Below are 17,195 nucleotides of genomic sequence, written 5' to 3' on the forward strand. Positions count from 1 at the left end.
CTTATAGATATAAAAGATTTTTTACAGGGAAATAGTTTGTTACACCAGTCGGTGTTACGTAAAATATTCCCCTGTAAAAATTCTTCCTTTTTATCTCTAACAGAAGAAAGACTATGTTTAAGATCGTCAAGAACATATATTAGCTAACGTGATATTGTAAACAAAAACAGACGGAATTTGATGAACGACATTATCATTATTATTTATATTATTTAAAAAAAAATGTTTTTTTCTTTTTGCGAATTAGTCCACCGGGCAAATCTTTTCTCATAATATATAATAGTCAATACAGGATTGATTCTATGATAATACACACGCAATCTGCATAAATTAAAGTATGTAAGTGTATTGTATGCCTGTGCAATGCCATATGTACATATAAGGAACTTTGTGTGTGTGTCTGTGTTTGTGTGTGTGTGAGAGAGAAAGTTCCCTATCGACTCAAAAACGGCTGCACTTATTTTTATGAAATTTCATATGAAAGTATTTTATGTACCTGGCAGTGTTCTTAGGTAGGTTTTGTATCGGAATGCCTTTAACAAATATCGATAATCAAAATAATCTAATGAAAGGAGGAGCAAGCGATTTTGACAAAAGTTAACACCTTACACAGCCTAATATCACAAGGGTATTTGAGAAGTTTTATTAACTCTCAAGCCAAAAAGGTTGATATATAAAATCAATAGTAGGTTCTTTGATACAACAGAAGCGTGTCCGAAATGAATGTATCTGTTTAAAGTGTAATTGCAGCATGATATTCGATGTTTGCATTTTAAACTAAAATTCAAGCCATTATATATAAAAAAAATACTTTTCGAAAATCAACAGGTTTTCTACAGTGCAATGAAGACTACAACGTATGATGGACTAGGTCATCTACGAGGAGACATATGAAGCTTTCTCCCGGTGCATGGCGAGGAGTCAGGCTATCGATCGATTTGATTAAAAAAAAAAAAAAAAAAAAAAAAAAAAAAAAAAAAAAAAAATGGGCGATTTCAGTAATTTTGATGACAATAAAAATATGGGAGTTCATCATTATTAAATACCGGGCGACGTCGAGTCTCCCTGTCAGTATATATGTGTGTATATATATATATATGTGTGTGTGTGTATATATATGTGTATATATATGTGTGTATATATATGTATATATATATATATATATATATATATGTATATATATATATAATTAGCGGTGGGATGATTCCAAAACTTTTCCGGTTACAATTACCGATTCCGATAGAATTAGCCATTACGATTCTCTTAAAACCTCTACATATTTAGAGTTCTTGTTTATATATATATTATTTTTTTTTTTTTTAATTTTTGGTTAGTTGGTTGTTTTTGTTTTATGGCATATCAACCCTTTTCGGGTTATTTAATGCCGAATCCAAAGATTTTAAAGAAAAATTTTTTTAATAGAATATATTTGTTGTTTTCACTTCGGTTTCTATTTAACCCATAGTTGGGACCCTAACAGGTACTACTACTCCGGGTCAGAGTGGACCTGGGAGCAATGGTAATTAAAGGGTGGCTCCACACTCCCCAAAGCCCACAAGCTGGGGCCTCACCACTAGATATAGTTTAAGGTCATATCCAGGACCCCCATTGAGGGACTTTTACCCTCTGCAAGGGGGCAATCGGCGTATTCTAATGCCCCACCGACAAGGCCGTTTAATTTTTGGATTACCCTGAAAACCGTCCTATTTCTTTCTCATCCGCTTTCTTTATTTCTCCTTTTCGTTCTTCTACCTCTCTTCTTCCTTCCTTCTCTTCTTTCTTCCTCCTCCTCTTTCTTTTTCTTCTTCCTTCTTTCTTCCTCTTCCTACTCCATCTTTTTTCGTCCTCAGTTCCTCCTCGTCTTATTTCTTCCTCCTCCCTCTATTCCTCCTCCCCTTTCTTCATCATTTTATTCTCAACAATTTGCAGCTGCAAGTGATGGCTTCCTTCTAACCATTGTTATTGCCAAACAAAGACTGCATTCCAAATTAATTCTCGTTTATTCTTGACATTAAAAAAAAAGAAAACAACTGAAAGAATGTCGAAATGTCCTAAGATTTCACACAGATGTTTTATTAAAATATTAAAATTAGAAGCTTTACAATAAAAAATTTATTGAACCAATCACAGAAATAAAGGATATCAGTTATAAAAAATAGATTGGACTATTTTACTAAAGAGAAGAATGTGGGGTTGGTTTAATTTAGACATTCAAAATAATGAGTTTTCCTAATACAATACACACATTTATATGGTGATTCAAAGGTATGAAGTCTTGCTATATATATATATATATATATATATATATATATTACTAGCAGTTCAGCCCGGCTTTGCTCGGGCCCTATGTGTTGTTCATAACTTTATGTGAATATTATATATATATATTATTAGTTTGACTTATGTCCAGGTAACCTACATCTAAAATTTCAAGTGTTTAGACCCAAAATTGGCGGAGGAGTTTGGTAGAGTCTGCAAAGGTCAACTTTTTCAACTTTGGCCTCTTGCCATCAAATTTTCGTCCAAAAACTGAATAAAAAGCTTGCTGCATGTCTGAATACCCTTTATGTAAAATTTCAAATGTTTAGATCCTAAATGTGCAGAATAGTTTGCTAGAAGCTGCAAAGGTAAAATGTTTTGAACTTTGACTTCTTGGCAGCCAAATTTTCGGCCAAAAACCGATTCATAACTTCATGTGCATATATATATATATATATATATATATATATATATATATATATATATATATCAAAAAGTGTGACTATGTACAGTAATGCTTTTCTATATAATAGACTTCCTTAACTACGATAGAGAAAAGTTGGTAGAGACCACAGACGCCATGTTTTTTTTTTTTTTAGCTTTGACCCCAATTTTGACACCTTAACATTTGTTTTGGGCTCAAATTGAATTAAAATATTTGACTCATGTTCAAGTAACCTACATCTAAAATTTCAAGTGTTTAGACCCAAAATTGGTGGAGGAGGTTGGTAGGATTCTCAAAAGTAAAATCGTTGAACGTTGACCCCTTGACAGCCAAATTTCTAGCCGAAGCTGATTAAAAAGAGTTTCCCAAATCTCAATACTCCTTATGTCGAGTCTGTAAACCGAAAAGTGACAGAGTTATTTGGTAGGGAAATGTACACACACAGACAGACAATTTCACTTATATATTATATACACACACCTCTCTCTCTCTCTCTCTCTCTCTATATATATATATATATATATATATATATATATATATATATATACACACACACACACACACATACACAGTGACTGTATGTGGATGAATATAATGCTCCCTATCTTGGGTTGACCATATTGGGAAGTGATATAGAAATTACCATTAGCATATGAAGCGATGCTCTTTGTGTAAACAAATTGAGCTTAGGTATTTGGACAATGTAAAAACATTGTTAATTAATTGCCCATATAGCAGCAGTTGAATAGCGCAACGGTTAGATGCTCCGCCTGTCATATGGGCGGCTTGAGGTAGTTGCTTGTCTAGTCGCACTGATGACCTGTGAAACAGCGAAACAGTACTGTATGTGGATGACTACATATATATCTACCAGTATGGCTGCATGAGTCTAAACCGTTATATGCATGCAAAACGGACTGTCAGTCGTTGTTTGCAAAAAGCTGAGTACATCAATAATGTTTATGTCTTTAAAACCGATTCTCTGATACAAATATGTAAAAAAAAAACATTTCTATTCAAGTCTCGCATCACAATTCATAAATCAGCCGATCTATATCGATAGATGCAGATAAATATAGATGTATATACCTAAGAAAGAATAGGTTTTCTCTTTCACAAAAAACATCTTCCTATTACATGCCAATTTTTTTTCTTCTTCATGCAGTTCAATTAGCTGAACTCTGCCACTAAATATTGAATAATGCGAAACTCTGTGCAAGCCATCCTACCTATGACATCACCATTCCCCCCCCCACACACACACACACAATATTCTGCTGCTTTTCTTTTTTACCAAAACCCATAAGAAAAACGTAACATTTCACAGATCTTAGCAATTCGGTTTCTTTTTCCATTAATATATATAGTTAGGCTAAACGATCTGATTAAAGCTAATAGCCTTTTAAATTTACAGATCCATTAATCAATCGAAATCAATCAGTAAGTTTTTTAATATAAATCTTTATTCTTCTATATTATTAAGTGGCATCTCCAAATTTGTCAACGATATTTCATATATGAAAATTACAAAAAGCTAAATTAAATTCTGATCGATTTCAGCGATTACATATTCTATCCGGCCCAGTAATTCTTCTAATTGATTTTCATTGAATAATATAATTTCCCAAAACCTCTGGCTTTGATGGAGATGAGACTAAAACCTGCTGCTATGGTTTCAAATGATCTGAAATAACAGCAAGATGAGACATGATTCAAAATATCTCTTATATGTTATATCTTCTCTCTTTTGGAAATAGGGTACGATCATGAATGTCTTCAGTATCAAATAATCCTTATACACTATGAAATTTACTTTATGTATGAAAATCAAAGATGGGAGATATAACATATAAAAAATATTTGGAATCAAGTCTCCCGTTGATGTTATTTCAGATTATTTGAAACCATAGCAACAAGTTTTTGTCTCCAATCCATCAAGGCCACAGGTTTTGGGAGAATATAAGATATTTTGTAATTCACATGCATAACTAGGAAAACCAATGACTATGACTGAATCCTTTTATGGCTGTAAAAATGTGCCAAAAATAGGTTCTGGATAATGGATGATCCTCTTAACGTGCGACCTTAAGGCAAATGTCACACAGCTCATTACACAATTCAGGTCATTACCTTTTCAACGAGCCTTCATTTGTTAAATTCTGGTCAATAGTCGCTGAGATTTTGGGGCTTATAAAATTGCTAAAAAAGATAGTATATCCATATCTCTCTCTCTCTCTCTCTCTCTCTCTCTCTCTCTCTCTCTCTCTCTCTCTCATATACTGGTAGCCAAATTGAATATTGAAATGCTCATATCTTTGGTTCTATGGGATGGAACTACATGAAAATATGCAGGTTTTTTGAAGATTATAATATTATTCTATCGTAAAAATTTCATGACAATTAGTAAAAAGGAACCTGTATTTTCAAACCAATAAAATATGTGCAAATTTGCCTACATTTTTATATAGAGTTCTGGCAGGCCTGTTTCAGTTTTGCTGCTTTGGGATGAATTTTGCTTAGAATCCTTTTTTTTTTTTTTTTTCTCGCTATGTTACAAGGCCACTAATATATATAAACAAAGTTAATTCCACCTATACAATAGAAGTTTTTTGTTTTATTGTCATTTCACTGCTTTTTCTGACCCAAACTAAAAGAAAAACAGAACAGTTTCTCTTCTTACTAATATTTGTAGCTGGACTAATCATATCCAAGATCTAATTAAGCTCAAATTCACATCATATCTACAAATCAATCAAATTTGGAAGAAATGTACCGTTTTCTATCTATATAAATAAAGTGAAGTCTCGAATTTTGCCAACTACCCTTTTTCTCCTAAAAAAAATTAATATTTTATTCTGAATAGCCAATGCAAAGAAAACATGTTGCGTTTTAGGAGTATGTAGTTTAAATAATAGCCTTGGATGAGTTGGATTAGTTTGGAAATGAATTCCTAAAATCTTTGAAAATGTAAAATGGCTGTTGAACCAATGTTGATGCTTATACTGTAAATAACTTTATTTTTTTATCATTTTTAATAAACCTGTAATAAAAGCAAATATATCATATGGAACTTTAGTCACCTTAGAATAGTTCACAAAAATAGATAACTATGAACCGGAGAGTTCTTATCAAAGGCAGATAATCTTCAATGAAACTTATAACTTAAAAACACATATAGCATATATCACTTTGTTTATCATATAATATTTTATACAAGCAATATATAACTATTTATAGTTTTCTATATACACTGTGGGGGGGAGTCTTATTAAGGGAGATAATCTGCAACAAAAGCGGTAATTGAAATATATTATTATAATAAAGAAATGACTTCTAAAAAATAAATCCGCCGCATTTCAGGTTTATGTACTAGTTTAAAAAATGACCGGCCATATATAGGTTAGTTTGGAAGTTAATTTCTGGAATTCATTGAACACGTGCCAGCATGTAAAACAAACGTTAAATTGACGATAATAGTAATTTAAGTAACTTTATTTTTATCAAATTTATAAAATTACCTCTGTGATAAAAACAGATATAGCGTATGAAGCTTTAGTCACCTTAAAATAGATAACTATGTGTAATTATCTATAAACGAAGAGCTCTCATCAAAGGGAGATAATCTTCAACAAATGTGGTAACTTGAAAACACATATAACGTATTAGGTTGTTGTTTTGTTTTTTTTCATCTTATAATAGTTTACACAAACTATAGATAACTATTGGAGATTCTTATTCAAGGGGGATAATCTACAACACAAGCTTTCTGTCAACTTGGAGATTCTTATTTAAGGGGGATAATCTGCAACACAAGAGGTAACTGAAATATATTATTAGGTGCTAATGCAGAGAGTGATCCGCGCTATTTTTTTAAATCGTATTTCCAAGTTTAATTAAAGTTTTATGGGGTTTTTTTATTATTCAATTGTAAGATAAAAGTACAGAATAGATACAAAACACCCTCCTCTCCTCATGTTAAGAATGGCTTTTAAAATAATAACGTTAGTATTTCAGCACTGATCACTCTCTGCGTGAGTATCTATTATAATTTTTTTTTTTTCATTTTCTAGTATGAATTTTACAATTATTTAACAAATAACCTTTTAATTAATCTTTATAATTCGCATGATATGCACACCTAAGACACACCTAAATTTAAATCTATGCCAAATTTAATCGAGTGGCCTTGGAAAAGATTAAAGAATTTGAAAATATACGAAATTTAAACTCGAAAAACAAAATGAAAAAGATTTTTAAAAACAGAAGGCTAATCTAATTGATGTGTGTGTGTGTTTTTAAAAAGCTCATTAATAAATACACTAAATGACCGACCGAGTTGCTTACAGCGACTAATTCCGTTTTTGGTCACAGTCTTAATTTAAAGTTCTACTATTTTTTTTTTTTCCTTTTAAAATGTGTTGATAGACATTTTTTTTCTTTTTTTTTTTTTTTTTTGCTATGTATTGAGAAGTTAGTCTGGGGAAAAGTTAATTAGCGCCGACTTCATTAGCAATCAATCAGCCTCATATATTCCAGGATTCTTAGTTGGAATCAATTCTTTTTTTATCACATTAATACGGATATGAGGTGCAAAATGATATGTCCATATATATGCCTGTATGTATATATATGCCCTTATATATATATATATATATATATATATATATATATATATATATATATACTTTTGTTATCTCTCTCTCTCTCTCTCTATATATATATATATATATATATATATATATATATATATATATATACATGAGAGAAAGAGACAGATAAGATCAGAAAAACATCCGTACCATCGGTTTCAAATCCCAAACAAAGTGGATCAATCTTTCTTCCCCTCCCTCTCTCTCTCTCTCTCTCTCTCTCTCTTTCTCCTCTTTATATATATACCCACACACAGAGTAGAACGATAAAAGGGGGAGAGGGGGGGCAGTGAGTGAAGGGTACAAAGTCGTAGCACTCCTTCTGAAGTCAAGCCTGGGTCTTTTGGGATTTGTGGGTCGGCACCGAGTCATGCTGCCACACTCAGAGTCTGCCAGTGGTCACCTGATTGCACCAGGGGATCACCACACTCTTCAGCACATCCAGGTACACTTAGGTGTTGACTTTCAAGCCAACTTCAAAGATGTGAGGCGGCATGATGTGGCTCTCGCATGAAACCACAATAAAGACCATAACCATGCGTCGTCCTATCCGTTGATCTGTGCCCTCAAGCGTTGAATCGTCCCTATTGCATTTGGAGGGTGCTGGCAATGGTCCTGTTGTCATAATTTGGATCAGTAAAGAGCATGAGTTGTACAGCGATGCATCTCCGATCTCGCTCATTGAACATTGTGTCACTTTCAGATCTGACAGAAGGCTCCTGTCGGGATTTGTACACAATTGGCCAACTAGTAGATGGTCTGTAAAAAAAAAAAAAAAGAAAACACGTCTTTATCAAACGGAAATGGAATCATATCGTTTTTTGTTTTTTTTTTCTAGTGCAACAATTTTATCGTTCTACCCTGTGTATATATATGTACAACACAATCACGTTGACACACCGGTTCTCACCATATCACCAAAGTTAAGCAACGTTGAGCCTGGCCAGTACCAGATGGGTGACCATTTGGAAAGGCTAGGCACTGTATGTATCTTCTGGGAGGGTTTGATGTGGGGCCAGCACCCTCACCCCAAAAAAGAACTTCTCGTTACAAAAGCATCTACAAAATTGTGGATGGCCTATGCCCCTCCAGGGGCTCAAGGTTATTGATGGGGTGGACCCTGTATATGTGTATATATATATATATATATATATATATATATATATATGTGTATATATATATATATATATAGAGAGAGAGAGAGAGAGACGGACAGAGACAGAAAGACAGAGATTGGTCCACTTTGTTTGGGATTTGAAACCGACGATACCCATGTTTTTCTGATTTTCTGTAATATCTACACACTGACACACACCTTTGAACCCTGTTTGAATTTCATACTTGTTCTCTCTCTCTCTCTCTCTCTCTCTCTCTCTCTCTCTCTCTCTCTCTCTCTCTCTCTCTGATACTCTAATATTTAAGAGAATTCGATCTGCATATTTTTATTATAAATTCTGTGAAATTGTAAGCATCTATATATAATTACCTATATTCTCTTAGTTTGTCTGTCTGTCGGTGTGTCCGTTTCACTTTCCTTGCAAACTACTGGGCTGATTGTGCTGCAAGTTTGTACAGACCTTTATTATGATTAGGTGCATCGAACTAAGTAGTATGGTATTCATTCGATACAGAGTTATTGATTAATAAGGATTAGTCACGACAATAACAGATTTACTTTAGAATTGATCTCAGAAACCACTGGCCGATCTAGCTGAAATTTTGTATGAATCTTTATGATAAAGTGTTGCGAACTAAATACTATGAAATCTGCTAAATGTACAGTTATGAATTAATTTGGATTAGTATTTAATGCAAAACTGAGAACGAATTTAACCATATCCAACCATCAATTTGACATAAAGCACTCATTCGAGCTATTAGTTTTGCCCTATTTTAATGGGCTGAAAATCTAATTTATACTGTTCGTACTTACGTTATCACCCTTCACACATTTAAAACAAAAAAAGAGATCGCTCGGTAGACAATTTCGACTGTACCCAAACCCATTTAAAATCCATCCATGAGATGAAAATGCAGGCAGTCCAACTGCAACTAATATTAATACTTGGCCGTTTACCGATTAAGTCAATATGGCGGACAGTGATATTCTTAATGCTACAGGTCAAATCCCAGATTAGACTTATTTCCCCCTTCTCCTCCTTCAAAATGTTACAGAAAAATGTTTTTATGTCCATTCTTTTAATAGATCGCCAGTCTAATCCATAATCCCAATTTTACTGATGATAGCCTCATTTATAAATGATCGTTTGATGGATCGATTTCATAGATCAATGATTATAGTAAATGAGAGCCAGTCAACGTTTGTTTCCATAAGGCTATATTTTCTGCCTTTTTGTTTCCATAATAATTGAAGATAGATGTATAGAGTTTGAATGCAAAACGCGATAAATCCAGTTTGTTTGTTTGTTTGTTTGTTTTAAATTAAGGAATTCGACTTGACAAGCCGAATATTTCAAAATTTAAAATTCGATTATTTTGATTAAAAGCAAGAATATTATCCCAATATCAAATTACCTTTTCACGAAAATGTCACAAAGGAGACCAAGGCAAAGAATAAATCGAACTCACTTTCTTTGTGTTGTAACAACGATATTTATGTTCTCATCCCTCCAGCGGCGTGTGACTTCCAATTACAGCTGTGACGTCACCCACGTCTCCAACGTAATCGTCTTCTCTAACGTTCTCTTTCTCCTTTTCATAAACTTTTTCTTTACCGGTGATGTCATTTCACATGGTGAATGCTCTGACGAACAGGCACTTGTACCCCGTGACATAAATACATCCGACAAACTCGACAAGCAGCTAAATCCCACCCCTTCACAGTAGAGATCCCCAGATGTAAGAAAGCCTTCTACTCCAATAGTTTCCTCACCAGAACTGCTAGACTTTGGAACTCCCTTCCGAGATTCTGCTTTCCCAACTGTACTGACATGCAGAAGTTCAAGTGTAATGTGAACAAACATCTTGCTGCTCATCTCCCTCATGTTAGCCCTGCAACTTATGTCCCCTACTTCAAAGTGGCACTGTGCCTTGTTAGGGGGGAAATTGAAAAAAAAAAGCTGCATACACACATTCATGCTCTGTTACCTGTTAACTATTACTACTAAAAATACTACAGCTACTACTATTACTCCAAATATGACGAGTGATATTAATACGAGGACTAGAAATACTATTATACTGCTATTACTATGAATACTACTAAAACTATATTACTATTGCAACTACTACAGCTACCATAAATACTTAAGAACAAAACTACTACGACTATTAATATGACTATATATACAACAAATAATAAAAATGCAATAAATACTATTACTATAACTACTATGAATACTACTATTACTACAAATACTATGAATAGTACAATATAATGTTCTGTCCATCGAAATAACGATGACTAGCTGGCAATTTTAGGGATTATGGATGACACATGCTGGGAGTTTTTGTTTTTTGTTTTTTTTTTACAGAGATCACCACTTATCAAGGCCCAGAAGCCACTCAGGGATAAGGGTTATTGCAAGTACATTACGTTAGTGTGGAGATTTGATGAAGTGTTTACTTAAGGGGGCGGTTCATTAGGAATTTGTTTACATTAGACTTGAAGACATCCAAGTTGTAGTCCGGAGGGAAGCAGGCAGACGGAACAGAGTTCCACAGGCGTGCAGTTCTAAGAAAGAAGCTTTGTTCATGAAATCCGCGTTTTGATTTAGGCACAGATATAGAGTGGGGGAAATTTTTCACAGTGGATTCAGCTAGACGGGTGTTTTTCGTGAAAGATTGGCGAGGGGGGACCAGGGATTGGAGTTCAGACGAGCACCTGCCATGAAAATAACGATAAAACAAGGATAGACTTGCAACGTCTCTTCTGTGGGAGAGGGGTTGCAGGGTAGAGAAAAGGGCATCCCCCACTAACTTGTTTGCTTAAAGTAAAGCTGGTTTTGTACAAAACCAGACTCACTCTCCCATCCAGAACAACCTGATCCAGCGGCAGGACAGAGTTGAGGCAACTGGAAGTCAAGTGGCATGCAGGATCTGCTAGAAGTGTCGACGTACCAAATGGGTGATCATTTTGAAATCCCAGGCGCTGTATATTGGTTGTACATTGCAGTTTTTGACGATTAATTTCACTTGATTTCTGTCTCAAAATCTAAGGAAACTGATCATTTTTAAGAGCCTTCGAATGACCTTTGACTTATGACCTTTGACTTATGACCTTTGACTTATGACCTTTGACTTATGAGCGTCACAAGATGTGAGACAAGAGATATAATAAAATGAAAAAAGGAAAGAAGAACGAGGAGAGAAAAAGACAGAGAGAAAGACAGAGAGAGAGAGAGAGAGAGAGAGAGAGATAATCCCAGTTAACTATTACTTGGCTCAAATTAAGAGACTGACTACAATTAAGTGTTAAAACGAAGACTCCTTGCAAAGTAGATTAAGTTAAATGATTAAGGGTTAATCTCTCTCAGATCGGGGAAGAAACATTAGAGGATTAGGTCAATCTTGTTGAGATTAAAGCGCTTTACTCATTTCGGATAAATTGTTTGCACTTAATTTTGGTTTTGGATAGCTTTCTTCTTTTTAATAAGGTTAATGGGAAAAAAGTATTATGCTCTAGAACCAAAGATTTACTTCACCTAATTTTTTATTATATATAAAGTGAAATTGTCTGTGTGTGTGTGCGCGCATTTCTCCTACTCTGTCAATTTTCAGTTTACACATTCGAGATTTGACATAAGGAGTATTGAGATTTGGGAAAATCTTTTTAATCGGTTTTCGACCAGAAATTTGGCTGTCAACACGTCAAAGTTCAACGATTTGACCTTTGAAAACTCTACCAAACTCCTCCACCAATTTTGGGTCTAAACATTTGAAATTTTAAGTATAGATTACTTGGACATGGATCAAAGAAGATGCTAGGTAACATAATGGGGATGCGACGTCTAGCATGGGATTCATCAGGAACAAGATAAATCTATATAATACTCTCTATAATACGCTACTCCTTTATCTTAGAATTCGATATTACTCCCCCCAACATCATCTATAATTTTATTTATTTATTTCATTCCTGATGAATCCCATGCTAGCCGTCGCACCCCCATTATATTACCTAGCATCTTCTCTACTCTTCTGATGAGAAGCATTAGGCTTCGAAATGCCTTGGCATAAAGAGTCCCCTCTATTCCCTCAACTAAATGTTTTTATACCCTTATTGAATAAATGAACCAATCTATATTTACCGATATATAGTTTTTGTGACTTCATTTTCCATTCCTATTGTCCTATATATATATATATATATATATATATATATATATATATATATATGGTAAGGTGATTGATAACTTATAATTCAAAATTAAGATTCAGTTTCATAAGAAGGAGCACAACAAAGCTAATAAATTGTACGATCGTTTCGGAAACGATGTTTTTTTATTGTGAAAGACATTGAGTCAGGGACAATAATTTTAGCATATAGTTTGTTATGAAAACAAAGTCTCCTCATCAGCAAAATATTGGGTGGGTGTTTTTTTAAATAAAAGACACCATAAATAAACCTAGTATTTAAGTAATGCAGATGATTCTTACAATGGTTCATCCTTTGAAAGCTGTAATAATCTTCAGAGCAATTCATTTAGATGTTGTTTGTAGCTTCTACATGCTCTAACTGCTTAATTTCAAATTGAAACTCTAACCCCCTTTAAATATATATATATATATATAGAGAGAGAGAGAGAGAGAGATAAACAGCACATTGTTATCAATACGTACCTGATAAAACAACAAAATTTTCTTTTTTTTTTTTTCTTAATCGTTGTCTCAACTCTACGAGCTACTTTCCAGGTCTCTGGTGTTAATCTGTAGATAGTCGAAGAGTTATTTTTTATCTCTCTTCAACACTTTAGATCTTTGCGATGGTTTTGTTTGTGACACTATCACTAGAAGATAGTCAACGGGCTGCCTCTTTTCAGTTTTTGACAATTATATTATTATCCGGGTAGGCGACAAAAAAAATACACCAAAAGCATGTTACCAGCTATGACTATGAACAACCGTTCAATAATTCAACTTACTGGATTGAATTACTACTCGGCTACTTCGAACAAATACATCTTTTTCAAAAACTCTTTTTATTTAGTTCTATCATGTTCATGAAAAATCAACCAGCAAACATAACTCATTTTGATAATTATAATCGTTGAAGCCTGTTTGTTTCTCAAGAAAATGTTTCTTAAATATCAGCAATTTATTAATCTTTATCAATTCTACATCAGTGATGCTGCAAATTCCTTTGTTTTCTTGTTTGAAAAAAAAAATTAAATTATTTCAACTATTTTATTTCTGTTATTTTCAGTTTACACTGGACACTATGAAATTTATGGTTTTCTCCACCAACATGGCAGGTTAGTGTTTAATTTTTGTATTTTGACTAGACTAGTATTTGTTAGAATTTGACATAACAAGAAATAATGCTGTTGCAAAAGCATTGCCTCAAAATCTCCATGTTTTTCAAACTTTCGTACGTTGTCCAATGTTATACTTACCCATAATTAATTTTCAAAATATTATCTGCAAAATATTTGAAAAAGCAAAAAAAAAATAATCATTAGTGGTAAAATGACTTTTTGGACACACTGTGTGTGTGTATATATATATATATATATATATATATATATATATATATAATAAAATTACAATTAAATTTACCAAAATGATCCAAAATGTTAAAATTAAAGTATATTATAAATATTAAAGAATTAATATTTATAAAATTATCTCAGCCAGATGTAAAAGATCGATAAAACCAAATAGGAAATAGAGCTTATAATATGAGCAAACAGTTAATAAAATATGTTAAAAAAAACACTTTGAAATGAGTTAAAAACATATTTAATCTGAAAAGAAAACACTAGATAAGTGGATAGTCCTTAATCCGCGGAGTTTCGAAGAAGGAAAGTATTTCTTTGAAACTCCGCGGATTAAGGACTATCCACTTATCTAGTGTTTCCTTTTCAGATTAAATCTTTTTAACTCATTTTAAAGTGTTTTTTTTAACATATTTTATGAACTGTTCGCTCATATATATATATATATATATATATACACATATTATTTACTATAATTATTAAATACCTACAGGCATTAGTGTTTCGTCCTTTCGGGAATCTTCAGTGCAGGGTGTCACGATTAACACCAGTCAATAGATTCGAACCTGGCGACAGAAGCCATCACTGGCTTTATTAGCAAGAACCCTATCCATTCGGCTACCGTAATCACGAGAAATGCAGTTTAATTTTAAACATTTTTCATTAAATGTTTTTAACGTCAGTCAGAGTGATCTAATCATTATATGATAATCTGCGCATAAGAGCTAAAGTGACCAACTTTTTAATTCAACTGAAAGTGCTTAATAAGAAACAAGTTTCTTAAAAGGGCTGACAATTATTTGCTATAATAATTATTAAATACCTATATATATATATATATATATATATATATATATATATATAAAATTTTTCTCTTTTTACATTTCTATCTGTGTCTCTATCGTTCATCCCTCCTTCCCTATTAAACCCATTCCTCTGTTAACATACACACATACACATATACAATTCTCCGTTATATAATATATTCTTGGAGGCATGAGTCAGCATATTTGTTCCATATTTGTACATAAAATTGCTGAAAAACCGACACCCCTCTGACGAAACCTGGTCCAGCTGATCTCAAGGAATGAATATTTTTGTTTAATTTTACATATCATTAATTAAAGATATACTTTGATTAATGCTAATTAAAGATATACTTTGTAACTGTTTGTTTTGTAGTTTTCTACTTTTACCTGGACACACAAAAATACATACATACACACAGTCAGACAGCTGCTTTTTTATATAATATTAGCTTAAGTACCCATCGTTGACTGGATTAAAAGAGTCTTCAAAAAATGAACTCTGATTTATGAAAGGTTATGAAAAGGAGTAGGTGTAAAGATAGTCAAAATTTTGAGATATCAAAACCAGAGCAAATCCCTGAAACGAACATGAGGGGGCAGTAGTGCGAATCTTTATTGACACAAACGTATGAACACTAATTAGGGTTCCCCATTATGAGTGGCCTCAATGGGGCCCCATTTCTGTTGGTGTGATTGAGCGATGTAACCCATAAAAACCTCCCCTTTCCCATGGAGTTATAATGGTAAGTTCGGTAGCTTTACATCAAACAGTGTGAGCGTGCATAGTGTTTCTGTTTATCAGTGACACCACTGGGGCTTTTATCCCATTGGTGGGGGTGAGCGGTGTAACCCATCAAAGCCTCCCCCACCCATGTTGGGTTATCCTGCCATATTTGTTAACTCTACTAGAGTAAATGAAGCCGTGTGAGCCTGCACAGGGTTTCCAGTTATAAGTGACCCCTCCTTGGCACCTCACACCCGTTGGAGGATTTATCATACTTATTTCAGATCCGTGCTACCTTTGTTATTATTGTATGTGGTCAGTTTATTATAATAGTAAACCATATAGGAGCCTATTGTGTATGAAGAGACAGACACATATACACACTAATGTTGAGCTTTATTATATAGATATATATATATGTATGAAAGTGGCCTTGTATGTATGCATGCGGAACGGTCGCTATCAAACTACTCTGTTAATTTTGAGTCTACGGACTTAAAACTTGATATATGGTGTATTTGGACCTAGGGAACAAATTCGATTTAGCTGTTAAAGGAGTCAAAATTGAAATATTGGAATTTGACACACATAAGTCGACTTACTTTGGACATTTCAGTGCATTATTTTTTAACGTTCTGATATCCATGCCCTTAGCTCATATGGTAGCAAATACTGCCAGAGCTAAATGTTTTAGTTTCGATTATAACTGATGGTACACAAGTTATATATATATTAATTTTAAAACCACTTCTATTTATTGGGTACAATATAATGACCAATAGAGAATTGTCTCTGTAATAATCAATACGAAATCTGCAAAAATTAAAATGTCATATTTCAGCGTATCTTACGATCGGGCAATGACGAGCAGCCGCCTAGTGTAAGTAAACGAATATAAGTTAACAGAAAATGATGTAACGACGTATCGGCATTGAAACTATTTATTACTGAATCTACCAGAAGGAAAGAGAATCCAATTAACTGAAATTCTTCCGTACCTTCTAATATCGCAAGACGCGGGTTTACTCAAATAGAAATAAATCGGAAAATATCTCCGGGGAAGTTAATCCAGCCAGACATTGACAAAATGTTAAACAATTGGTGCAAAGAAACACGAGAAAAGGAAGGGGAGAACCAGAGAGAGGGCAAGAGCCAGTGTAAATTAAGCTGAAAGCAAACTCGACAAGATGGCCGCTTTGTTTTAGCGAAGGACGCCAAGATAAACAGTCGATCACTTATATAAGTCTCTATTATTGATGGCTTCGTAGAGAGGACAGTGATTAATGATGTCGCTCCCTTTCGACATCTATTAAACATAACCCATGAAACGCGAGAAGCACTTAAGGCCACTATTAAAGTGTGAGAGTCGATAAATTTCGATACAGCAGAGTATAATTAAAATTAAAAGGTTTTTTATTGAAATTATCTCCCTTGAATTTCGCTAGCTGATAAAATTAGAAAACGACAACGATGTTGATAATTGTTGTTGTTGTTGTTGTTTTTCATGATGATGATTTAAAATGTTTTGGAAACGGGATGCTTCAATTCTCACTTGTTGAAGTGTGAAAATGCCGAAAGCAAGACGTGCAAAATGGCTCACAAAACTGAGATAAGGATAATATATGTATTGAA

General features: G+C 33.5%; 1 protein-coding gene across 37 annotated transcripts in view; it reads left to right on the top strand.

Moving 5' to 3' along the window:
• Positions 1-17,195, top strand: part of LOC145296067 (tyrosine-protein phosphatase Lar-like) — a 1,305,806-nt gene that overhangs the window by 255,204 nt on the left and 1,033,407 nt on the right. For all 37 annotated transcript variants that reach the window (XM_080142138.1, XM_080142152.1, XM_080142158.1 and 34 more), the window contains one exon: positions 13,739-13,787. The gene's annotated coding sequence lies outside the window, so the exon portion shown is untranslated. The remainder of the gene's footprint in view (positions 1-13,738; positions 13,788-17,195) is intronic.

Source organism: Euprymna scolopes, chromosome 16 (genome assembly GCF_053919585.1).
Source record: "Euprymna scolopes isolate OS-2025 chromosome 16, ASM5391958v1, whole genome shotgun sequence".
NCBI classification, from domain to species: Eukaryota; Metazoa; Mollusca; class Cephalopoda; order Sepiida; family Sepiolidae; genus Euprymna; species Euprymna scolopes.